The sequence below is a fragment of the Callionymus lyra genome, chromosome 1 (genome assembly GCF_982586985.1).
Source record: "Callionymus lyra chromosome 1, fCalLyr1.hap1.1, whole genome shotgun sequence".
NCBI lineage: Eukaryota > Metazoa > Chordata > Actinopteri > Syngnathiformes > Callionymidae > Callionymus > Callionymus lyra.
In genome coordinates this window covers 26,791,219-26,817,320 of record NC_141818.1, presented here as the reverse complement: position 1 = coordinate 26,817,320, position 26,102 = coordinate 26,791,219, and the positions used below count along the sequence as shown (strand labels likewise).

General features: G+C 39.9%; 1 protein-coding gene across 17 annotated transcripts in view; it reads right to left on the bottom strand.

The window, feature by feature from the left end:
* The window catches only part of ptprdb (protein tyrosine phosphatase receptor type Db), a 145,217-nt gene extending 119,459 nt beyond the window's left edge, over positions 1-25,758 (bottom strand). For 10 of the 17 annotated variants that reach the window (XM_087798394.1, XM_087798393.1, XM_087798398.1 and 7 more), the window contains exons 1-3: positions 25,553-25,758; positions 25,368-25,479; positions 471-496 (exon numbers count right to left, since the gene is read on the bottom strand). The gene's annotated coding sequence lies outside the window, so the exon portion shown is untranslated. The remainder of the gene's footprint in view (positions 1-470; positions 497-25,367; positions 25,480-25,552) is intronic. The other 7 variants (XM_087798425.1, XM_087798434.1, XM_087798491.1 and 4 more) reach the window with 3 other exon arrangements.
* Between the last annotated feature and the right edge of the window lie 344 nt (positions 25,759-26,102).

Here is a 26,102-nt window from a genome sequence, read left to right as displayed (position 1 = left end):
CTCTATCAGGAACACAAGTTTGAGCATAAGCTTCGAACACAAGGTTTGTTGACTATTGTTTGTTGTTCAGCTGCTGCAGTCTGTTTGGATTTATCTATTTAATTGGAAATGATTTTACCGAGTCAAAAGGGACTTTCTAATAAATAGATGATGTCTCACATGAAATTAAATCAAACATTTTCATATACTGAGCAGACTTGCTACACATTGAGGTTCAGTAAATGGATGTGGACTCAACAGTTTTTTATCAACAAATGAAGCTGTGAATTTGTCCCCCTATTTTCTTCATGAGGGGCTTTTGTAAGAGTTTTCTTCCTTTTTGATGTACGAGTGTGAGAAAAGAAATCAGAGCAAAATGGATTTTCAGGACATAACAGGATACACACACTGAGCTGAGAGCTGATGGCATGCTGGGTTTGAAAATCACAGAATTAGAAGGAAGGCAAACACAAACCGACAGTATCTCTTACCTTAAGAAGCACTTCAACACCTCAAACTGAGGGCGGAGGGTGGAGGAAAAAAAACAAGAGAAAGAGAGAAAATTAGTTTGTCACATCGTGTTATGACTCAACAGCTTCCCAAAAGGCTTCGCGATTGAACATGAGATAAGACTCGTGATGTTTCAATTCGATTTTTGGGGGTTTCAGAAGTCGACCTGTTGTCATTTGTGTTTCGAGGACAACACAGATCTTCACGGTCACAGTTGGTCACTTTCAAAAGGGATTTGACTCAGAGGGCTGTTGGAGCCGTGGAAGTGTGATGATGTGTGAGTGAATCTGCATCTGTGCTGCATGAAAGTCAAAGTAAAACGAATGTGTTAGCAAATAATAGTTGTGGAAAACGCGTTATTCACACCTACAATAAATTTAACTGACACAGGCAGAGGGAATACTTTTGATCTCACAGAGTTCAATTATAATATAAATATTTATGAATCTAAATATTTATTATATATATTTTACATTCACATGCAAGTGAAGCCAACTGTATTACAAATACTGGAATCACAGAGACAAACATCATTCTACAGCGGGACTTTATCATGACAAGACACCAGAGACACCTCAAGTGGCTGACGGTGAACAATAGCTCCGCCTCTGAGCCAATCTTATCTGCTCAGGGTGGGTCTTAAATTAGTGTAAAGTCAAAATGGCGGATCAAATAAAACTGAAGCTGCATTCCAACTTCTCCCGCATTGTTGTTCGACAGTTTGTTTGACTTTACAAGTAGTTGCTCACAAAACATGCTTTTCATGTGAAGCACCATTGGTGTGACCCATGTCACCCTTTTGAGAAAACTGTCCTTAGTGGTAAAAACAAGCTGTGTCCTTTGGCTCCGCTCTATCATTAACCCAATAGACAACGTCGGAGTCAACCATCAACGTTCTTCTACCAGCAGTTTGAAGTGTTTTAAGTGAGTCACACAGCATTGTTGTTCACAGATGGTCAATATCTTTATTAGTAAAAGGAACACTGGACACAGGCTGAAACCTGCCTGTCCGTCTGTCCGTCTGTCAACCATTTCAGGTGAAAAGCCATGAGTCGGGCATTACCTGAACTGACATCTTGTTATTCGCTGCCATCGTGTGTTATGAACTGTTGTTCTGGCAAGAATAATGAAGTCTCACTCAATCTACTATCGATCTGACCCACAAAGACAAGCAAGTAGTATAATCTTAGATTCGGTCAAGAAAGCAGCTTCGAACAAGTAGCTGTGCGTCGTCTCTTTCTGCTAATAACGTGATCACTTCTTTAATTTCGTCTCTGGCCGTGTCTGTGTAGGTGGACACCCACTTGCTCGAATCTGCCCACTGAACTAGAAAAAGCACTATTTGGTTGTGAATTATATAGAGTAGAAAATATAACTCCAGTACTGAATTATTGAGAAAAAAAAAAAGACGCGTTGGATTATTGATTAGCTATTTCTCCAGTGAACCAGAGTTTTTTTCTGTTGATTTGATGTTCTTGACTAAAAGCATTTAAACATCAACTTTTGTTGGAAGAGAAACTACAAGTTCTTGATTTGCAAAGATTCAGTTCAGTTATTTTATGAGCACTTGTTTTACACAAACCTTTATGTTTTTATATTTAAAAAGTGTTTTAGTTTGATGGATGGATGTATACAATCAATAAATACAAAACATGTAAAAATACATGAATAAATAATTCAAACAAAAAGTAAAAAGTGCATGTTAAGCATGAGGCAGGGATCTGTTGTAACATCTAATGGCAGAATAAACAAAAGATGTCTTAAATCGTTCTGTTCTGCAGTGCATGGAGAGGAGCCTGTTGCTGCAGTTACTCTTCTGGGCCGCCATAGTGACGTGCAGAGGGTGTGGGGGGGTCACTCTGCCCTGCATAAGAGCATGAAGCGTATGAAGAGTTTTTGCGGGTACTTTGGTCAAAGTTGGATAATAACCAGTTGACAGTTGTCAGCTGAAATATATATTTTTTTAGTTAGTTCAAATGGCAGCTGTTTCCTAAAGTAAAACCCCACAAACCAACATTAGTTCAAAGTAATTATTCATGAATCCTGTCTAAATGTGTCAGGAAGTCATTACATGCAGTGTTTTATTAACTTACTAATCATGTTATAAGTTGGTGACATCATGTGTGAGAACACCTACGACACCAACATTTACCCGCCTTGTTCAGTGAGTCAAATGATCATCTCATTTTTAACATGTTTTAAGTTAAATACACACACACACACACACACACACACACACACACACACACACACACACACACCCACACACACACACACACACACACACACACGAAGGCAAACACATACGCAAAGAGTGATTGTAGTGTTCATTAGTGAGGAGCAGATAGATTACGCTCCCGATGGAGACATTGACCGAGAGCCCTTCGATCGCCTGTGCTAAGCCAATCGTGTGTGTGTGTGTGTGTGTGTGTGTGTGTGTGTGTGTGTGTGTGTGTGTTACAGAGAGGTTACTGATGGAGTCTTTAAGATGTTAGAGTAAGCACAGTAAATCTAATCCAGTTGTGTTTAATGGAGAGTGAACGAAGCAGGCTGTAGACATATTCATTAGGCCCAATTACTCTGTCCAATTACCAAGAGACGGAGCGAGGGAGTCGGGGCGAGGGAGTCGGGGCGAGGGAGCACGAGTGCAGACACGTATATGTTGGCGAGGGGCCCGAGACAGGAGACTGATTACACTTAAACATAAATGAATACATTCATTCCACTTAATGCCTGACAGGCATTTTGCATGGGCTGGCATCTAATATCATTTTCATCTCAATGAAGCCAAACGCACTCCTGAAGTGTAAATCAATTTGGCTAAAACAGCCATTGCTAAATAACACGTGTTATTGATGATGCCATGATGATTGTGGAGCGCGGCGGTCGGGGAGAGCGTGAATGATGATGATCATACACTGACAGAAACAATTCCTGTAACAAGTCGCTCGACAGGGAAGATAAACGTCATTTCAGATCATCAATCTGCATATTTGTGTCCGCTCCGCACACACACACAAACACACACACATTTGTGAGAGTGTCACCGCAAGTGTTTTGTGTTCACGTGTGTGCGGACGCTAATTAGCGTTCTCTTTTGGATGCATCGGCTCTGAAGGTAATTGGACACAACGTCGACACCAACCCTCAATCTCTGTCAACGTGTGTGTGTGTGTCTTTTGTATTCTAGAGGAGGACCAGCTCATTAGCTCGTGCGCCGATTATGAATCGTCAGTAGTGAAACTATTAATAGGCTAAAAGTGTTCGGTCGGTCGGACGGTCATTCGAACGGGTTCTCTTCTTTCCTGTAAAATTCCTTTTTCATTAAAGTTGACTTCGTATGCGAGCGGGGAATGTGAGGATGCGATGCTGTGAAACTGTAATTCTTTGAATGTTCTTGTAATTAAACACTGAGATGAGCTCACGCAGGGATAATAGCCACAGACCACCGTGTCATTAATTACACTTTTACACCTGCTTGTCTCTGCTAATTAGACGTGCTGATGCACACAAACACACACACACACACACACACACACACACACACACACACACACACACACACACACACACACACACACACACCGCTGTCGCAATGAGACAACAGTTCAAACTTTTTTCACTGACGAATCAAAACTGCCTTTCAGCTTGATGAGGCCATCGAACCACAGTGATGGAAGATTTCATTTTTATTTCACACACCTGCAGAAATTAAAAGTAAAACTATAAAAACAAAAATGATTCTGGCGATATCAAGAATAAGATTGTTAATGACACTTTTACTGTTCATAAAAAAACATTTGTTTACTTGATTTTGAATCGATTTTGGTGGGCCACGTAAAATGGCTAAGCAGGCCATGAGTTTGACACTAGTTTCCAAAAATTAAACTGATCAATAGCAGTAGAGAACAACCTACCGCCACCAATAATAATGTAGCCTATACTTGAGCAAACCAGTTTTTAGACCTTTTTATTTCAGGTTTAGGTTTAGTTTTTCTTGCGCCACTCCTCCTGTGGCGTCCTCTGGCGCCACCAAGGGGAGACAAGCCTCACACTTTGAAAACAGCTGCTTATGGTCGCAGTGGTCCGCACATATTTGCTAACACTGCGAATGAGTCTTCCCCCCTTATGTTACCCTCGCCTCGTGTTGACAGGAAATCATGCTGCATTTAATGACGAAAAACAAATACATGGATTACTACCTTGTTTTTCCAGCCTGCTCCAGACCTGGTCAGTTCATTATTGAAATGATTTAGGCACGTTTTGTTTTTTTCTCGGGGCTGACGGGCTGAATCATCATATTCCAATTTTTTTTTCAAATCTACTTCGTTTATCGTGCCAACCTTGACATAGAAACATTTGTATATATTTGAAATGCTCAACTTCAGGTTTAAACCAAATACGTACCCTAAAATATATATGACATATTCCCAAAGATGCTACATACATGTGCCTACGTCATATTTATATGTACCTCGAGTGTCTGTGTATGCATGTGTGTGTCTGTGTGTGTGTCCTGGTGAGGCAGAATCCTACTTGTTTTATATACAAAGCTCAAATCGGCTGTCAGTTGGCTAAATAAGAGATTAAAGAAGGATAATATGGAGGCACGAAGCATTGATTTGGTCCAATTTGAATAGCATTAGCTTCTCATGTCAGCTCTGTTAAAGTCTTCTAAACTAAGGCAGTTTTTACATGGATCCTCCACAGCTATTATTTCTCTGTCTCCACACACACACATGCAAACACTCACAACTACACACACACACACACACAAGGCTCATTGAGCATATGGCTATTTCTCCACTCTTTGAAGGGTTTCTTTGAAGCTATGGCACTGGTATCGATTGGCGCTCAGATGAGCTTGCTTCGCCAGAGCCCTGCGATTATCTGTCGCTTTATTTCAAACAGCGCATGAGAAGGGAGGGGGTTTACACACCCATCACTCACCCGCTCTCTCACAGTCAGTTATGCACTCTTACAAGGGGCACACACACACTTAGGGGGATAATGAGATGAGCTTACCGACGGAATCCTGATACTCAAGGCGTGCTTCAGAACTGACAAGTGAGTTTTGAATGTTAAAGAGACAGAGACATAGCCCCGGAAAAAAGGGTAGAAAGTCAGGGAAAAAGTGATGAAACTTGATGGAAAATCCTTCAGCCGCTCTGATTAAAAATAGTTCTCAGAGGGATGCTAAATACCCGAACAAGACTCATTGTGTGATTTGAGGGTGAAAAATGTTTTCGTTTTAAATATTTATGCCGTTTTAATCTCACTCGTTTATTCATCAGCCTTGAGGAGAGGAGGCCACTGCCTCACTTCCAAGCTAATGTTCACATCCCATGAACACTAGTCAGCTGCCACGTGAAACAACGCCAGTTTCACGAAAGACGGAAGTGAGAAAGAATAGTACATTTTAGATTATCCATTCGTATATTAAATATGTAAATATTAATATTCCTGCATATTTTCTATCTAAATAGGAAACCAACACAACAAGAGCCTTTGCTCATATATAGTATATAGTTATGATATCACTCTTTTTCTAAGTAAAAATGTGCTGATATATAGTTGTATGCTAACGATAACGAGCTAAAACTACTTTATTTCAAAATCACAAGTTTAATGGCACACAAGTGCTGGGTACAAGTGCAAAACACACACTTTCTTCAAATAAATGGATGACCAAAGTAAAAGCTAGTCTGTCTCCGCTGACTGATGAACTGCGGCAAAGATACATCTGCACCCAACAAACAATGATGTTTTAGAAGTCGGCGTCTACAGAGACTGATTATCAAGGAAATGTTGTGGAGTTAATGAAATGCAACATAAATCAACTTTCATGTGACTGCGGCGACAAAAACGGTTTCGTTATATTGTTTTATGGCTGCCTGTGAACACACGTGTAGAAAGAGGGCGTATGATAGTGATTGACACGTCACCATCTGAAGCCTCTTTTATTGGATTGAATGAGGTTTTTTTGTCGCTTGACTAAGTTGATGTTTCTGAAAGAGTCATGTATACACCAGTCATGTATTTCTCATTATGGCTGCGTGTTACTTCCTGATTATAGTAAGACTCACCTCCTCATCTGAACGCAAGTTTGCTTTTCTGACACTACAAATGACACGTAAAAGAATCAAAGAATGAATTACACAATTAATCATTTCAATGGAAAAGCTTCATGACGTTACAGACTGCTCACTTTTCGTTTAATAGACGTTTTGCTCCGAGCCCGTAGAAGCAAGCACAAGGGTGACATGAAATGTTAATGGTCTGCCCAGGGCAGCAAAACTTCATAAAAAACGTGATTTAAGAGCTTCAGTGGCTGTCAGGGACAAAACATTGTCAAAACACACACAGATAATCAACCAGACCAGACGGGCGAATGAGGAAGAAACCAGTTAGAAGCAGCTATTATTATTATATATATATATATATATATATATATATATATATATATAATCTCATCCACTGTAAAATAATGTGTGAAAAGTCCAGTACTGTGTGTGTAAGTGAGAGGGACAAACCTCGACTCAGTAACTGACCAGACACAGGTTTACGAAAGCAGAGAATTAAAAGCGTGTCAAGAAAACTCATCGTAACAATCCAAATGTTCACTTAAGAAGTAAACTAGACAAACCGTTACTGCCTCACGTGAATAACTATTTCTCAGCTCTTTGTTGAATGACCAAGCGTTTCCATGTAGAGGTCAAAGCTCTTTTTAAAATCCAAACCACACTCCGACTTAGAAATACGGTTTGACTTGCATTTATTTTACCATATTTACAATAAGACATGAATGAACATAAAAAATTCAATATTTTAAAGAATGGTTATTATTTTAGCCTTTGCCTCTTATACATTGTTTTATTCTTGATCACTAATAATAATACTATAACCCTGACTACTATTACTACTGCTACAACTAATAATAGTGGTGATAATAATGATATTAAAGTCTCTTCCGGCATCTCAAATGTCTGTACCTGTGCCAGTCATCAATGGCATATTGAGAGACATTCACAGCAAAAGCCCCTCATTCTATTCAATTTCCTGCAAAAGTGAGGCTTCGGGACAGACTTACAATTAATAATGAATTAAGTGAGATACAGCGGCTGCACCGGGTTGAATTGAGAATAAAGATTTATTCTGCTTAAGTCAGTAAAATCTAGCAGTGAGAGTGTGTGTTCGAGTGAACCAACTTTTTACCTTGTAGTGTGGGTTACTGTGTGTGTGTGTACTAGTGTGCAAGTTTGTGCGTGTGTGTGAGTGTGCGTGCATATGGAGTGTAAATGCACCTTGGAGAGCCAGAAGAAATTAAAATGTGTGAGAGACATGTTGGACATGTGTGTGTGTTAGTAGAAATGTATGCGCGTGCGTGTGTAGTTGTGCGTGTGTAGGTGTGTGCTGACCTTTCCTCACTCGTCAGGTCGACATCCAACCGTCGCAATCAGCAGTAATCCTGACTCAGCACCAATTATGACCCCATTAGTCACGAACCCCTACTGAAATACCAATGCAAATATTTGGACACATACAAATGGCAGGATGGATTCCGGCTGCCATTACCATACATGACTACCAGCAAATGTTGGTTTCCATTCATCAGCCTTGGCGAGAGGAGGCCACTGCCACTAACGTTCACATTACCTGAACACTGGACCATCACTGAGTCAGGAGATTCTGTAACGCCTCTAAACTTGACTACATGAATTGAAAATAATCTTTACAGATTTAAAAACTTTAAAAGGCCCAGACATCATAGCGATAAAGACAGCAGCCCCTAAAAAAAATTAAGAAAAAGCCAGGGCAAATAAATTGGTCTGGGGTGTAAGGCTGGATCAGATCACTGATGTAAGGAGGAGCCTGACCATGAATAGATCTGAAAGTAAGAGCTAGAATTGTAAAATGGATCCTGGAAGAAACTGACAGCCAATGCAGAGTTTTAAGGATCGGGGAAATGTGAGTTCTTCTACTAGAGCGGCTCAGAATTCTCACTGCAGAGTTTTGTATTAACTGCAGGCGAGACAGCTCCTTCTTGTTTAGATGCAAAAATAAACTGTTGCTATAATTTAAATGAGAAGACACAAACCCATGGATTATCAATGACACAATTTTCCTGAGTTAAGAGATTTTCCACAGTTGAAAGAAACCGTTTTCGATCAGTTTTTAGCATGAGCGGACATCCAGTAGTGTTTTTTTTAGTAGGGTTGAGTATTGGCAATAACCTCAACATTTATCACAATATCTGAATATTGTGATACATTTCAAAGTTCTATTAATGAAATGATAATTTGGAAAAATGTTCAATATTAATCAAAATAGACAAATAACGTAATCAAGAAAATACAGAAGGTCAAATCAGTTATCACATATTATTTTATTTGTAAATAAGTGATTAAAATAAGTGATTACACGACTGATAGGGTCAATGTTTCCTATTTAAGATTATCTGAAGTTGCAGGATATATGTTTTTATGAGGTACGAACAACAATTCAATCACAAGCCTAAAATATTGAGTTCATTAATACAGCAAAGTCAAAGGTGGCTATTGAAAAAAATGAATATAAAGTTCACATTAAGGAGCAGGAAATGAAGCCTTGGTTTATTGCAGACTGATATTTATCCAGCCTCGGCTTGAGCCAGCTGGGGTGGGTTTTAAGAAAGTCATTTTATGTGCGTGTGGGAGTATATGTGCCGGTGGGGGAGGAGGAGGCACAATGATAAATAACACACTGTCTGACTGCTGCATAAGCAAAGATATAAATATGACCAGGACAACAATAGAGTGATGAAAACGCGCTCGCATTCACACGTTTAATGGGCGCCATTGTCCAGTGAGAGGGAAGATTGCTGACAGGGTAAAGGCCACGGGTCAGGGGTCAAAGGTTAAGATCCAGTCAGCAAGAGCGGACCTCACCGGAGAAATCCGCTCAGCTCTTCTTCTCTGCTTGCTGTGTTGGTGCGTGAGTTCCTGGGTGACCCCGGGGCCGCACATCTCGACAGAAGGGCCAGTGGGTGAAGAGACAAACATTGGAACTGCTGCTGTCAATCACAGATTGAGATTGACAGACAAGTTAGCTAGCCTTGCAGTGCACTTGGATTCATCCATGCTCGCACTCTCGCCTCCCAGGACTGCTCCCCGTCATTCTCTCCGGCTGCTGGCTGTCTTTCACCTCCTCCTCTCCTTCCTCTCTGTGTCTCCTCACATCCTGCTCTGTCCCTTTTGCGTCTGTCTTATAGCTGGTCCCAGTACATGGTGCCATTCTATCCTCACTCTTTTTTCTCTCTTTCGCTGTGTTTCTGCTTCACACACAATCTGTCTCTCATCTTATTCTTAGAGAGACTTTTTTTTGCCTAAAACTGTTTCTTTCACTTCTTCAGCGCTACAATGTATGTTCACTGGTCTGAGCTAACACGATGTCAACCTTGTCATTTGTTGTTTGCTTTGAGGAGAAGACATTAAGGGTTCAATTTAAGTAGAATATGTCCGTCTTAAAAACAAAGAGGTTGTGTAACTGTAAGTTACAGAGACCTTCACACTTAAATGTATTGGGATGAACCACTTGGAAAGTGGAGTTTTCACCACCTAAATAAATGAATCCGTGGGCATTAAACTGTATCAATATGTATCAGTCGTGAGGAAAGTAGAGCAACTAGAGTTGGAAGGAACACCAGTTTCAATGAGATCAAATTCTGCAACGATAAAGAGTCACTTTTTTTTATTATTCGTTTTGTCACACACCAACTACAATGAACAATCCTTTCACCTACACTTGCACCACCATTAACGACCACAGCTACAGGTACATCCAGGTACATTTTAATTCCTTGGGGTGCATTAGAAATGTGTTTCTCCAAATGTGAGCTCTGTAGAGTTCTACTTTAGAGGTCCCCATTTATTACAATTCCTAAAGACAATAATACGAATATTTTGGAGGTCAAGTAGCTGGTTTAATGAGCAAAATGCCAAATTGAATATAGATATCTATATAGAAATATATATAAACATATAGACCTATAAACCAGTAGAATGATTCTAGTTGCTTCTTTCAATTATTGCCTTTTAAAAAAAAAAAGCATTTTGTGATCAGCTGTGCTTTATTCATACGAGGTGTCCAGATTGTGCTCGCACTGAAGCCAACATTGACAGGCTTCCATAGTGTGAACGATTCGTGGAGCGAAAAAAAAAAGGCTGATAAACAAACGCTGCTCCCAAACGACAATGGAGTGATGAAAGGACACCAAATGTTTCCATCACTACCTAAAACGATTATTAAATGAACCATCTACTAATGCAGATCTTGTCATATCGTTCGGGCTGACGGTGTAGCTTTTCCTGCTTTAATCCTGTCTTAGGGGAGCGAAAAGTGCTGTCCAGTGTCTAAGCAAATGACAAGCTTTTATATCTGGACTTCCTGATTTGTATCTCATCTCATGCCCACACCAGCACAAAATCTCACGTTGTGAGGCAGAGCTATTTCTGTCCCTGCAGGATGCACTGCATCCATTCCACGAGTAATTCCCTGCAAATAAATAAAAGCGATTTTACCTGGAAACCTTTAAAATCTAAAAAGATAAAAAAGGAAAGAAAAGTAAAATACAATAGAGAAGCCTTCATTTCATTTTAGATGTCAATTAAGTTTCCAAAAACTTCTTTTAACAACTCCGGCGGGACATTTGTTGTTTTTGTTGGGATCGCTCACGATTACTTCCTGTTTCCTACGTCCAATCAGACTGTCCTTACAGCTGGCTGTAATCACTGGCAATCCTTAAAGGCAACACATGAAATGTCGTATTTCCAATTTCTCTACAATAGGATGCACAAATGTTTAGTTGCTGACTTGATAGAAATCCTGAAGTTCATGACTTCATTTAAATTGCTACGTCTTCAACATTGTGCACCAACACCTACTTAATGATTATGCCTATAATCATGCTTTTTTATAATCTCAGAAGAATCTTTGTGAATAACTGAATGTGGATCAAAATATGGAATTTCAATTGTTGAAATGCATTATGGGTGTGATCACTGTTTCTTACAAACAGGCCATTATCAACTTAATCAATCTCTTCAGCTGGGTTTGAATGTCGACAATAGCCTGGAGGACTTAAACCAATATTTTAAAGAAACTAGTTAGTACTTAACTGTCACTGACAAAAAACCTGAGAGTATGTCCGGTTACATCTAAGCTCTGTGTCATGAAAGGCTAAGAAAACGTTCATTTTGACCTACACACAACACCATCAGCCCACTTTGGACGATAGTAAAAACACAACTTTTTCTGTACTTTGTGTAAGTAGTGAAACACAAAAATGAAACGTTGTGTACCTTTATGTGAACTTTGTGAGAAGTACCGTCTTCAGATGTCTCTGTTGGAGGGTTGAGGACAATCTAAACCTTAACCTAAATGTACCAGCCAAAGGAGATCTAGAAACGTGTTAATTGTTTTCTGAGCTTAAGAACCCATTTCACACCTGTGCGTTAACATAAATCAATTCATCCTCTCATGCATGAATATCCAAAAGGTAATTTCACGTCCTCCCCCTTGATTCAAGCATCTTCCATGAAACCACTTTTTCTATTTAACATTTTATTCACATTCCTATGATTCCATTCTCATTCCTTAGTTCTAGCGCCATTATCCCTTCTCCTTCTTCGGCTCAGACTCTGATTAAATTTCCTGCCTATGTCTCCCCCTTCATCTCCCTGCACTTTTCTCCATCTTCCATCTGCTTTTCCCTCGTTCCTCCCTTCATCGCTTTGCTTTCGTTTCGACACCTGACAGAGTCAGGGATCCAGCAGTAAATCTCCTAAAGCACAGTCATCCACCTTGGTTCTCAGCACAAAGCGGGAGCGAGTGTGAAGTAAGACGGTACGGTGGGAGCCCGCGAGATGTGAGATAACACAAAAAACAAACACAAAATGGAATGAAACTAAGACACTATTGAAGACTCTGATGGTGTTAAACGAGAGATGGAAGTGAATAGACTGCGAAGGGTAGAAGAAGAAGAGAGAGGCTTTTTCATCGCTCACACACACACACATTCAACTGTCAAGATGAGGAGCATGATTTCAGGTCCCCCAGGGCCAAAAGACTTCCTTGCCATCCAAGTAGAGCAGGACAATCCAAGCTCAGCTCTTTAGGGCTGTAGAAGTGAAGTAATCAAATACCTAAACTCTCCCTGAAGGGTGAATGTGCATGAAAATGGTGCAGCGGTTTCACATGCTGATTTCTTATTATTTGTGACAAGAGCTTTAATTGCATCTGGGCTCATTTGTTGCATCGCACACACTATCCAAAATGTCAAAGTAACGTGAATTCACTGAGGTAAAAATAATAAAATCCTACAATTCTACCGAGGCCTCGAAACGTTAAAATGTCATAATTATTATTTCATGATTTAAATATACTTTTGTTTGTTTAAAACTGAGTTTTTCCCCTGTTCTCATCCTACAGATTAAAATACCATCCTGGAACACATTTTATAAGCTTCTACAAAGACACTGTCTCTTTAAGATACATCGCAGACATAACTTAAACACTTGAAGGAGCCAAGGTGCTCCAATAACTACACAAAATGTTAATGTTTTTAGGGATATCATGAATATTTTAGCTCTTTTGCTCACTATTTAAAGGACAACAAATTAATTGTCTCTTAAATAAATATTGAAACTCTATTGTACTCATCAGTATGTGCCTCTTTTATAGAAATATTTACATTAGAAAATGTACTTAAAACACTCTTGTTTACCATAACCACACCCACTCTGCTGTGATTGGTCAAATACCGAGGTTTTTCATTGCGTCTCATCAATCCCGCAAGTCTCCGCCTCCAGGGGACTCATTGTATAAACAAAGCGAGAGTGATTACAGCTGGCTGGAGGAGGAGTGAAGCCGTTATTACGTCATAATGGACTCCTCTCTCGTAACCTCTTGTTCGCAGAGATTTTAGACGGGGGAGAACTTGTGAAGTAATAAGTTCAAACCATGGCCATGATGAGGGACTTATTGAATCTTGGAGAGAAAGAATTAAACATTTGAAACATGTGAGTGAGTTGGGTTTTCACGTTAGTTGCACTTTAATAAACATCATATTTTTTTTATTAAAAGCAAAAACAGTGCATTAAGTTAAGAAGGAGGTTTATAGCAAAATGTAAAAAAACGAATAATTTAATGGTTCGAATGTGTGTGATTCTGGACGGTTTATTTCACACAAACTGATGTTTGCTAAGGGCTTGATGACATCACGGCGGTGCATGTCCACACCGGTGTGCGTCTGCATCGCGATATGAGGAATGATGTTTCCGTGTTCATGCACGAGCGGGTGACAGCAGGCGGAGCAGAGTGTCCATAGCTGCTGGTTTATGGTCGTGAGCTCTGATTACATGGGTGCGACTCGATGTGCGACCAGACTGCTGCTTCTATCCGTCTTCTGTGAGGCTGACTGAACAGACACACAGCCAATGGAGATGGCTCAGCCGGAACCTCTTGGCTGCGCTCCTGGAGCTCTCACAGGGAAGCGGACACATAATGAAATTCACACCAGAGGACCGTGCACATTTCCTGACACACCAGTTCGTATCGATACGCTTAGCTTCATTAGCATCGGACGAATCATACAGTGAGACATTGGAATACTGTACGAGAAGAAATAAGAAATCCACCTGGAAATTGTGGAGGGATAAAGCGAGAGATTTTCTTTGATATAACATTCAATCTGCAATTACCTCACTGTTCTAGCCGTCATTGTCAGCAGATGATAAACCCAGATTTATCCCGCTGATCCAAAAGAACATGACCTGAATCTATTGACTACAGAATTACATTTTCACTTGTGCAGATAAAGACTCCCAGCGAGACGCACTCCCTGTGATTTCCTGTCCTTTTCCCCCTACACGGTCCCGCAAGGTTGGGTTTTACGTATACTTTTGGCTTTTGAAGTTTTTCTCATTAATTCAATTTGTTGTTTGTGGGGGGAAAACACTATAAATAACTTACTCATTATCAATCCCAGTTGGGAGCAATTATGGGCTCTGAGTTTTGCTTTTGGATTTAACACTGCGAATGAACTCGATAGCTCACACTAACTAGATGACCACACAGACGTGGAAGATGAAGATGGGAAGCAGAAAGCTGCTCATGCCATAACTTGGTAACTGGGCCAAAGTCAAATAAACATCTAGAGAGTCGCGTCTTCTCCTGTGTCTCCATGTATCCATCTGTCTGACCATCGATTCTTCCATCCATCCTTCCATTAATATATCCATCCTTCAAACCTTCACAAATGAAATGTAGCAACTTCATCTGGGGGAGGCTGTGTTAGTGAAAAGGAAAAAGGATCCCTGCAAACAACAATGAGTGAATCACAGCGTGGCAGTGGCGAGGAAAACCTTGTAGAGAAAAAGAAACAAACAGACGAAATGAAAAAAAAAAAGAACAGACAAACAGAGTTTGGGTGGGTGTGACACAGCGGTACCTCAGAAGTACCTTAAAAGGAGTTGTAAGTTTATATTCTCAGGTCAGGTCTCAAGACATATCGTAGGAATCGTATGATGGGTCTGAACTTTAAAGATGGCTGCACTAAGCGGATGAATTCATTCCCAGCTCTTTGTAAAGGAAGACTGTATTTACGCCATCATAACCACGGTGAGTTTGTGTTATACACAGTGGGATAAAGCCGAGGCAGCGGTTTTTATCACGTGCACATGCAGGTAGTCTATCCAGGGAAAATAAGTGACAAGGAAGGGCGGTTGTGAGGAAATAGGGGGAAAATGTGGAGGAGGTGAGAGAAGAGAAAGTGTGTGAATAAATGGTGTTAACATAACAAGTTGCCTGGTGAAGGCAAAAATTAAGCAGAAGTGTGATCAGCGTATAGGAAACAGAAGCAGGACGAGGAGCCATCAGGATGAGCTAGGGTTGAAGGTGGCGCTGAGCATGCGTGTGCGCCGAATTAGACAGAATGCTGTGGTGTAAAGTGATGAGGGAGTCTCTGAACCCTGATGTTGTTACACTTTGCTTCCACGCTAACCGGGAAATATCTCCTCCAAACCAGTCAATTCTTGTTTGAAGGGGAGCACCAATAGAGATGGAGTCGATGACAGAAGAGACGGGATGAGAAGGAGACATTATAAAGAGAGGAGGATAATGATGGAGGGTAGGTACACCGGGGTGTGTGTTAGCGCACGTTTGAGTTTATGTGCAGCTGATTGCATGTGAAAATGTGGATGAAAAACTAAGGCTTTAGGTTTTTAATCAGCCCCATCAGAGTTCCGTACGGGGACTGGGAGAAGCTTTCATGTAGTGGAAACACACACTATCAGACACACACACACACAAAGCATTCCCCATGCCTTCTGTTCTAAATTTACACCAAACATGAGAACAGGAGGCTGGGGGAGGAGGCAAGGCAAAGGAGTGAGGAAAGACAGTTAAAAAAAAGGTGGAGGGCAGAAGTGTGTAGTCAGTGGGTGGGTTGATGAGAACCACGGGGAGAGACAGGAGTGGGAAAGATCCGCCGAACGACTAACTAGTCGCACTAAGACAATGACTTGAAGATACAATCGTGTGTGTCACACATGTAGACATCGATTATTAAATCAAAGTTATTGCACATGGCTGTCCGGAGAAGGACGAGAGGCCAGATTTGATTTAGATGTCCAGCAGGAGAGATTGAGAGAGGAAGGGACTGCCAGAGAGCAGGAGAGGAAGGAGGACAGTGGTATATTAGTCAAGGTGTCCAGTCTGTGTATTGCCTGCTGTGCAATACCACCTCTTTGATTTACTTCGCCGAGTGACGAATGATAGCGGGGAGGAGAAGGAGTGCAGCGGAGATGAAGAGGGGAGGAGGGAAGTGTAGCCAACAAGCGTTTAGGCCAAATTAACGGCACCTCATAAATTAGACTAACCGCCACACCGCAGTCAAGGCACGAGCGTAGGCAGTCGAGCAGTGTGTCATTGTGTATACAAACGTGTCACTTTGACGGCTTCGGGTTCCAGTGACGATATGTCTGCGAAGAAAGCAACATGGAAGCGCAGCGCGTGTTTTCTTGAGGACTAGGTGATGTCAAGTAACCGAACATCCGGCTAACTACTTGTTGTTAACCACAAGAATAAGTGAATATCCTATAATGACTTAATAGCAAAACTGTGCTCCCTTCAAACAATCTTTTCAGATATTTTCAAATTAGAAACATTGTTTCAAAAAACCTTTAACCAATTTTCCCTCAATACATCCTCAACAACTGGGTGAAATTCTGCTCTCTTTCAAATGCAATAACAAAGCTATTATTTCCTCGATGGACAGCAAGAATTTCCATTCGGTTAAGCAAAAGCAAATGGAAAAAAAATGAAAAAGTTTGTATGATGTTATGACTATCTTCTTGTCAGTAAAACGTATGTTAAAAAATAAATGAAAAACAAGAAGAAGAAAAAAAGATTTTCCAAGACCCATTCCAGAGTAGTTTAAGTAGCCTGTGGAACTCCAATGTGACACACAGACCTAAAGATTTAAAGCAAGTCCGAGGCTGAACAAAATTAATACCTGAGAGGAAGTTTGCATCTTGATATTATCTTCTCATTCAATTTATCTGAATTACATCTGTGTTTGTCCTCCTTCAAACAAGTACATTTCATCAGTTTGAGTCTTATATTGTAGACATTCATAATCTATGTTATGGTCGTCATCGCTCAGATGGTAGAGTGGTTGCCTGCAGTCTGAGAGGTTTCAGGTTCAATCCCAGCTCCAGATGAGTTTGTGGCGTTGTGTCCCTGAGCAAGACACTTTACCCTGATTGCTCCTGATGGCAGAGTTGGCGCCATGTGTTGCAGCCTACTCCCATCAGTATGTGTGAATGGGGGAATACGTGACTGTCAAAGCGCTTTGTGACCCTGGTCTAGAAAGCCACTATACAAATATACATTATTATTATTATGTTCCTTATCTTATCGGTAAATACAACTTTTAATCAAATAATTCTGTGAAATATTTTAACCAGGGTGGTGTATTTCTATTAATTGCAGTTATTCTCAATCTTCAGTTATAATTCATAATACCTGATTTTTGCTCATTCCAAGCCCACTCTCTGGCTTTAGCTGCATCTAGAATACCTCTGGAAGGCAGCTCTTCTGCACTCAATTTTAAGCGAACTTTCCGTTTTCACTGCTCAAAATGCCCCGTAGCTGTGTAGCCAGAGATCTTCACAAAAAGACTGTCATGAAAATCTCTTTCGCTTCAGGGATGAGCCAACGTGAGGTCTGCTGCACCACTGTCATGATATTAGTAATACGCACACACAAGTTTAGTTCTCCATTATATGTTCATGTCTCATCAGTTGTAAATGTTGTCGTACGTGTGAAGGATCTGATGCTTTTGCAGTCCTTCTATAATCTCTTATTTATTCTTTCACTGGATAACATGAGGATATGAACATCGGACAGAACTTTGAAGGGCCTCATGATGCATAAACTGCTCACTACATGATGTTAGAAGCCAGAGACTGTGTTATTTTAATTATATACATACATCATATTATACATCATTGGTTCACATCTCATCAGACGTTTCATGTTTTTTTCCGTCTGACGTGACTGTTACATATATATAGATATATATATAGATATATAGATTTATATATATCTATATATATATAGATATATATCTATATATATTTATATATATATATATATATAAATATATATTTACATTTTGATGGTTATTTTAGTGGATATGTTGTTTATTTTGTCTGTTTATTTGCTGTTATGTTTTGTATTTGATAAGAACACAACGAATGACAGCTGTATGCTAATGAATGTGATGCATATCTGACTCTGAGATATTTTGATAAAATCTTTGTTATCAGCATATATGTATATAATAGTCATCGACAAAAATAGTGTGATTAGAAGCAATAAATAGCAAGCAAAATATTCTGCACTTAATGGGCAACAAATGTGAAAACCCAACTTTTGCTGACTCACTGTAATCTTTCCAACATGCAGTAAGTACCTCATTATGACAATGCTTTGAACCATCTGAAATCTCGGCGAACAAGAGGTTACAAGAGTCCATTACTACGTAATAATCGGCTTCACATCTCCTCCAGCGAGCTGTAATCACTACCCCTCTTTGTTTATGCGAGTCCCTTGATGCTTGAACAATCACAGCAGAGTGTGTGTGGTTATGGTGAAAAAAATGGAATCTCTAGAAAAGTGTTTTCAGGGGGCGTGGCTTAAGTAGAGTTTCTTATGTAAAAATTTCAATGAAAAGAGAGTTTTGTAAAAACAGACAAATACTTACGTGTACAATAGAGGTCCAGGATATATTTAAGACACACTTGAATTAACACATTTGTTCAAAACTTCAACAGATTTAAATGTGTCATTTTGTTTCATCGTCCTCGACTCATGTAATGTATTGGCTATTGGAAAAAAACAATTTCCCGAAGGAGACCTCCGGAGGGATCAATAAAGTTTTACCTTACCTTACCTTACTTAGAAGGCACAACTTCACCTCATGCTGTCACAGACCAGAGCTAAAATCCATCTTTTAAATTCTGCCAGAATTCTCATTTAATACATATTTCCATGAAAAAAAAGAACTATATAAACTATTGTCAATTGTCCAAAACTCACTTCACCAGCAGTTTAAACACATCTCTATTAGTTGCCATTCCAACATGAACTTTAATCTACTTTGATTTAGGGGCCAATCATGCAGCAGGCCACGTAACATGACTTTTGATCTATATATCTAAAATGACCTGGTCCCTGGGAAGGATTGTACATTTCTTCATTTCTTCTGACATCATAAAGACCTCTAGAGACAAGTGACAGAAGGCCTCCACACAGGATACACATTCAATCGTTTCCAACTTTGATGACCGTAAGTCAACTTAGCATGCCGTGTTTCAAAAAAAAAGTGAAGTAAGTAACTTCTGTGATACACAGTGGTCAGTTTACCAATCCTTCCACAGCGTTCCATCCTATAAATTGACTCTGCCAGCAGTGTTGCCACTCGCCCATGGCTGTGTGATTACAGAAGGTCTTTGACGGAGCGAGAGACTAACACAAACACACCCCCCCCCCCCCCCCCCCCCCCGAGTGATTAAAGTGACGTGTGTCACCTGGCGGCTGCTCTATCTTAAATCAGGACAGTGAAGCTCAGATTGGGTATTGACTGGTCAGCAGAAGTCTCCATCCATCATGCTGAGAAACGATAGCGCCGGGGGGGGCACCCTGAGGGGGTCATATAGCACTGATGCGGCTCAGCGGCTGACTAGGTGACATGAGGTTAGGGCCGGAGCGTAAGCTATCATTTATACAGCAAATGAGCAGCCGGACGCCTCCTGAAGGCAGACTCAACAGTTGAATAAAGTTTGGACCGTGTTATAAAGTCCTCCCGCATCAGACCGACGATTCACTAAATGCTAGACCCTCGTCTGGGACGGGGTATCTCCGTGGTGAGTCCCGTGTACACACAGACGCATCACTCCGTCTTAAGCAGCATCTTTGGACTCTGTGCCTAATGATAATAAATGAGCCATCATGGATGTGTAGGGAGGCAGTAAGTCATCCTCCTCATTGACAGGAGGAAGACTGGGAGACCCAAGGTCACCCACTGTCAGCATCACTCTCCCTAATGACTGCATGTGTGCGCTCACATGCATACTTCATACGAGTGGCAGCGAGTGCACCTGATCATAGAGACTTGTGAAGTAACCAACCTCCAGGAGGCTGCATTTATCTTCGGGATAAAGCTTGCTTTTGCCAAACACTGCCTCGGTTTCCGCCCTCTAATATCTCACGAGCGGTGTCACTTCGCTGGAGGAAGACGTTTCATTAGATTTAGTGTGTGTTGTTGAAACACAACCTGCAGCGTTACAGTGGTGTCTGCAGAATGGAAACGCAACCCTCTCCACAAAGGTGGAGCGTATTTGTCAATTTGCCAGGTCAGTTGGGATAAGAAAGACGTAATTAGACTTACAGAGGAAATTCTCATTAGGTTGAATGTTTCAACTTTTCTTAAAGCTGCTTTAGAAGTCTTTTGCTGACTTTGTGTTCTCTCAGAAATGAAAATAAACACTTGTTGATGAATTATCATGTATTATTTATTTTAATGTACTTATTAAATGTCTATATGCCCAATTAGATATTAGTGAGTTACATCTTTCATTTAATTTTAACCATATTTCAATGCATTATTTTGTTGTATTTTGTTGTATTTTCACTCATTCATTCTAACCTGCATTTAATCCACAACACAAACAAGTTCAGTTTTCACAGACCAGGGACACAACGCACTTGAACAACAACACAATAAACAGTTAAAAATACATACAAACTTAAAAACTTGAGGAGGTCAAGGCAACACCGTGACAAACAGATACACACCTAATGTTCTGTAAGGTAAATGGGTGTCAGAAGGTTACCTCTTATTTACAATTTTGATTTTGTCTGATTATTTCTCAACTAGCTGTCTCGTCCTTGACTTCACAAAAATGTTTTCCACATAAAGGAAAGAACTGAGTGTTTGTTGGCGGGAAAAGGGAATGTGATGAGACGAATAAGAAAGTGGAGCCTTCACTTTAAACTGTGGGAATTCTTTTCACTCTCCAACATATACTTACATCATGCGAGCGTGTGCTCATGCACACACACATGCAGGTTGCAAGTTTGGACTGGGAGCTGCAGAAAGCTCATTTGCACCATATTGAAATGCATCTCAATTAAAGAGAAACACATCGAGGTGCCAAGGGAGGAGTGAGATGTGAGAGAATGGGAGGGGAGGGAGATGGTGTGAAAAAGATAGCGTGTGAGAGGATGGGAGTTATATTAGGGAGAAGAGTGGGGGGTTCTCAACTGTCTTTGGCAGGAGAAGAAGGATGGAGGAAGTCAGGGAATCTTCTCACATCTTGCAGAAAGAAAATGCCATTTATATTTGGAGAGTGATACTGGAGGTTTAACTTAAAACCGATCCACCTCATCTTTGTTACCGACTCTTTGGGTTAGAGCGAGGCGTGTGGCTGTTAAACCCGCGTGATTCAGGGTCCATCTGTGGGCTGTTGCTAGTTATTAAAAACCTCAGGCTACGTTCAAACTGGCTGAGTTTGACGACACAAAAAGTCAAAACCTGCGGTGACATTTTCATTATGGATGAGTTTTATGTCCCGACATTATGCCTGTAATTGATGTACCAATTATATCTGCGAGAGCATGTTGTGTGTCGGAGATTGTCTGAGTTTAATAAAGAAAATAGATGACACACAATCTGTCACGTGGAACAAAATCTAAATTGGCTTTGGATGCCTCCGACATTTTTTATCGTCTCTCACGTTCTTAATTAAGACCGTGTGGAAGCTGTCGCTGGTTCCACAAAAAAAAAAAAAAAAAGCCTAAAAGTCTGGAATCCTCGCTCACTGTGAAGCAACCTTGCGATTTACTCGAACCTGAGCTTCCCTCAGCTCTTCAGACCTGTTTATTCCAGAAGACGTGACCTACTTTTGACTTGCGGCCGTTTGGCCCCATTACCATGACAATGTCCCTCCTAGTAAATTATCTCCATCAGTGCTGAACCCGCCCGAATCATTAAGCAGAGACTAAATTAACACCATTATTATCTGAACTGCCATCAACATCACCATGTCAGCACATCGTCCGCACACGGATCATCACATTTGTACCTGATGAGAAACTGCTGCTTTATTCAAAATAACAAAACAATAATAAAATGTTAAAATGATTTCTCAAAAATGAATAGAAATTCCAGTAACCCGTACTAAAATATGATTAAACAAACCTGTTTGACCTATTTTTTATAGAATAAAATCGAATCCAGACTCAGGGATGTATCAACTTCTGGGCCAACAAAGCTCATATCATTAATCTGTTGATCAACTTCCTGTCGTGAATCACTTTACAAACGTTTATGTCAAAATAAATGTAACCTGTTGAGACACTCGACTACATCATTTCATCTCCAGGAACAATGCATTGATATTCAAACTTGTGCCTGGATTTAAGTGCCATGCTCCGAAGAAAAGAAACGCTGTCGGAGAGAGGTCAGCCATGACACCCAGCCACCTCAGGGGCTTCACCCTCAGGTTGAAGTTCTTCTTCTCCGACCTCGCTGATATCTGAGGACTGTCAACCTACACGGCAGAAGGTGAGTGAGACGTGGACATACGTAAGTCTTTACTAAGCTGCCTAAAATATTACTTCGCTCACATATAGAAGGAGCCAAAACAATAATAGTTTGGGTTTTTCCAAAACCAGACATTAAAAAAAAAGAAATATTGCATTAAGGTTACCTTGATTCTCTCTTCTGGTTCTCATGAATGTCACATGGTTTATTAAATGACCCAATCAGATTATATAATGTTATCCTTCATGATTGGTTGAAGCATCAGTATCTTCAAAGACGTCCATTAATACTGAGCAACTGTCTCTCCTGAACCACTTGGATAACTAACCATGACCTGAATGTATGAGAATCTTCACTTTATATATGAATCAAATAAAGGTTTGTTTCATTTATTTATCAAATTTTTTCAATTTTTTTTTCTTGAATTTGAGGGCAGATCTTGTAAAAACGAATGGCTGCAGATGCATAGGATTGTTAAAAGGAGCTATATTTTTTAAATAACTAAATATCATGTGATAAATATTTCACTTCTCACGCTTTTTCATCCTTTATCACAAACCACCTGCCATGGTCGATCCATTTCAGTTTCCAGACAGGAGGAGCTACCGAGTTGGAACTCAATTTTACAATAATTACATGAACACATCAAAAAGAATAGAAAAATAGTTTTTTCAGTGATGGGTTTGAATGATTGAAATTCAAGATGGGCTGGGGAGGATTCACCGGAGTGGTGCTAAAAACCTCAGAAATTATTATTTTTTTGCCGTAGTTTTTCTTTTCAGTTTCTAAAAGGACAAATTGTTAAAAAAAAAAAAAGTAAAATTCATTTTAAATGAATGTGTGTGCAGTATTGTGATAGTATCATTAAGTAATTTAAACATGAGTCTAATAGTGAAGTATTAATTCAATTAACAGTTTTGACTGTATTTTTCATGCTAAACCAGCAGAAGTGATGAGAAGAATTGGTGTTAAAAGCAGTCGTGTGACTTAAAACTCAATACTTTAAAATGGGAGGAAAACAGAAATAAAAATATATTTTACGAGACTGAATTGTTTAGTTAAAAGGTTTTAAAAGTAGGGAATGCATTTTGTTTTGCATGTTTATCAAGCTCTTCTTGAAATAAACTCAAAAGTCTACAATCTAAATCATAACTTTATCCCAACAAACTGCTGAAAGATAAAAAAAAATGGTGTTTCCCCTTCACCGCACCTGAGATTTGAAGCAGTCAGTGTCATGTTTGGTCGATCCTCTTATCATATATCCCGCCTGTCTATAGTTACAATAAGCTTCTTTTAAATAAAACTCTGGCGGGTGACAAGCTTGAGGGCCTTGACAACTAAATATATAAATATATGGAGGAAAAACTGCTTACATTGGGTTTTCTTCTATCCAATTCTTTGACTTAGCATAATCTCTGTGTCTTTTTTTTTTCCTTCTCCTTCCTTGCATACGCCACTGAGCAGACAAGATGCTGGTTTCTGACATGTGGTGGCATTTGTTACTGTCTAGCTGAAGATGAATTTCATTTACAAAAGCTCCTGCAATGTGAGAACACTGGGAACATAATATTTCAATGTATGTGGCTAATGGAATTTTTTTTTTCTTTTTGTAATTACACATCCACAGAACTACATGCTAAAGTCAAGTTGAGGAAATAGAAAAATGTTATATACATTATGAATGGTAGTGGATAAGGTTTTACTTTAATTTTACTTTGTTACCATTGATTGATTAGTTACAAAATAAAATGTGATTTCATATTAAAAATAGAAAAAAAAAATCACAAAATTAGTCTCAAATCTGGATCAATTAAAAAATATATATTTTTATTTTTTCTAGAATGATCCTTAATTATTTAAAATCTCCTCTGCATATTATTAAAAAAATAAAATAAATGCTCGATATTGGACAGATTCAGCGAAATTGCATTGGTAAAATATACGTAAACTAGAAAAGCACTCAGTTAGCACATACCTCAGCCAAGGAGGAATAATAGCAACTACTATCGACTATAATATATAATATTATAAAATAATATGTTAATAAATAACAACAAATAAACGATTTGGACCATTTTAAATTGCTTTACACACCTACAATTTCTAAAAAAAATAAACCCCTAAAGGCATCTTTTGGAAATATTTTGATAATATCTTCATCTTGCTGCATTTTTTTTAAACAGGACAAGCATGAGTCAAGAGTAAAAAACATCAGGGTGCAAATCTACCCATCTAGATAAAATAATAATATTTAACTTAAATCGACCTGCCTCTGTCATCTTCCAAATGCATTCTGAGAATAATTTTGATAAAGTCTGAACTCTCTATTCGAGCAAATGTGGTAGTACATAACAAGACAGTCAGCACTGAAGAGCAAGTGGGAGGTGAGATTCTAACGGATGGTGTGTGGGAGAGTAGTTTGGTCGGAGGAAGTGTGATGTCTTCTTCTCAGACCAGCTTAATTGATAAACAGCAAGACTTTGATGGATCCTGATCGAGCGTCCGTGAACGCATCACGACAACAATATCACAAGACTCTCTGAGTGAGTTCTTCTAAAAAGAAAAAAACACAACCTCATCCTCATTCATAAGTTAGAATTTGAAAGATTCCAACTAATACTTGAACATCCACGTCGATGCGCGTCGTCCATGTACGCGCGACACTACTTTTTGCGTGCACGGATGTGAGATGAAGTGACCGTTAGGATGAGTGCGCGCGTGTGCTCACCGGAATATCCTGAATTGTGCTCGGTGTACGGAGAATCCAGAGGAGTTTCGCTTCTTTCTTCGCCTCAAGTTGAAGCCATGGAAGACGCGCGCTCAGAGTCCCGAGGAGTCAACTGCAAAGAGGGGAAAGAAGAGGAATAAAAAAAAACAGCCTCACGACTGGAAACTGTGGGAGAAATTGCGCACGTTTTACGCGATAATCCAACGCTTAACCTTTTGTTTAAACGACGAGGTGCGGAGAGACGGTTCGGTGTCCCGGCACGGCAGCGATTGTCAGATTTCACTTGAAACTGAAGCTGACGATGCGCACAGAGATAAGCTCCGGATAAAGAGAGAGGTGGAGGAAGAGGATGAGGGAGGAGGGAAGGGGAGGAAGGGAGGAGAGGGATCGGAGGTGCAGAAGCTCGAGACTGATTCCGTGAACGGAAAAAAAAGGCCACTCAAAAGTTATTAAAGTGGGTCAAAGAAAAAACCTCAGACACTTTTTCATTGATTCTTACTTGTATGCATCTCTCACGCCTTGAAGTGGCCAGATCAGATTCCTCATCTTCCAACGTGAAAATGTTTTCATCAACTAATGTCATGGATCTTCTAAAGAACAATTTCAAGGAGGCATGTTCTTCTCTCAACGACAGAGCCTTAAAGCTTTTGAAGAGGTCTTATAAGCCGGGATGAAACGCCACATGAACATGAAGGAAACATGTAACATCCATGTTTGGATCCTAAGGGAAGGATA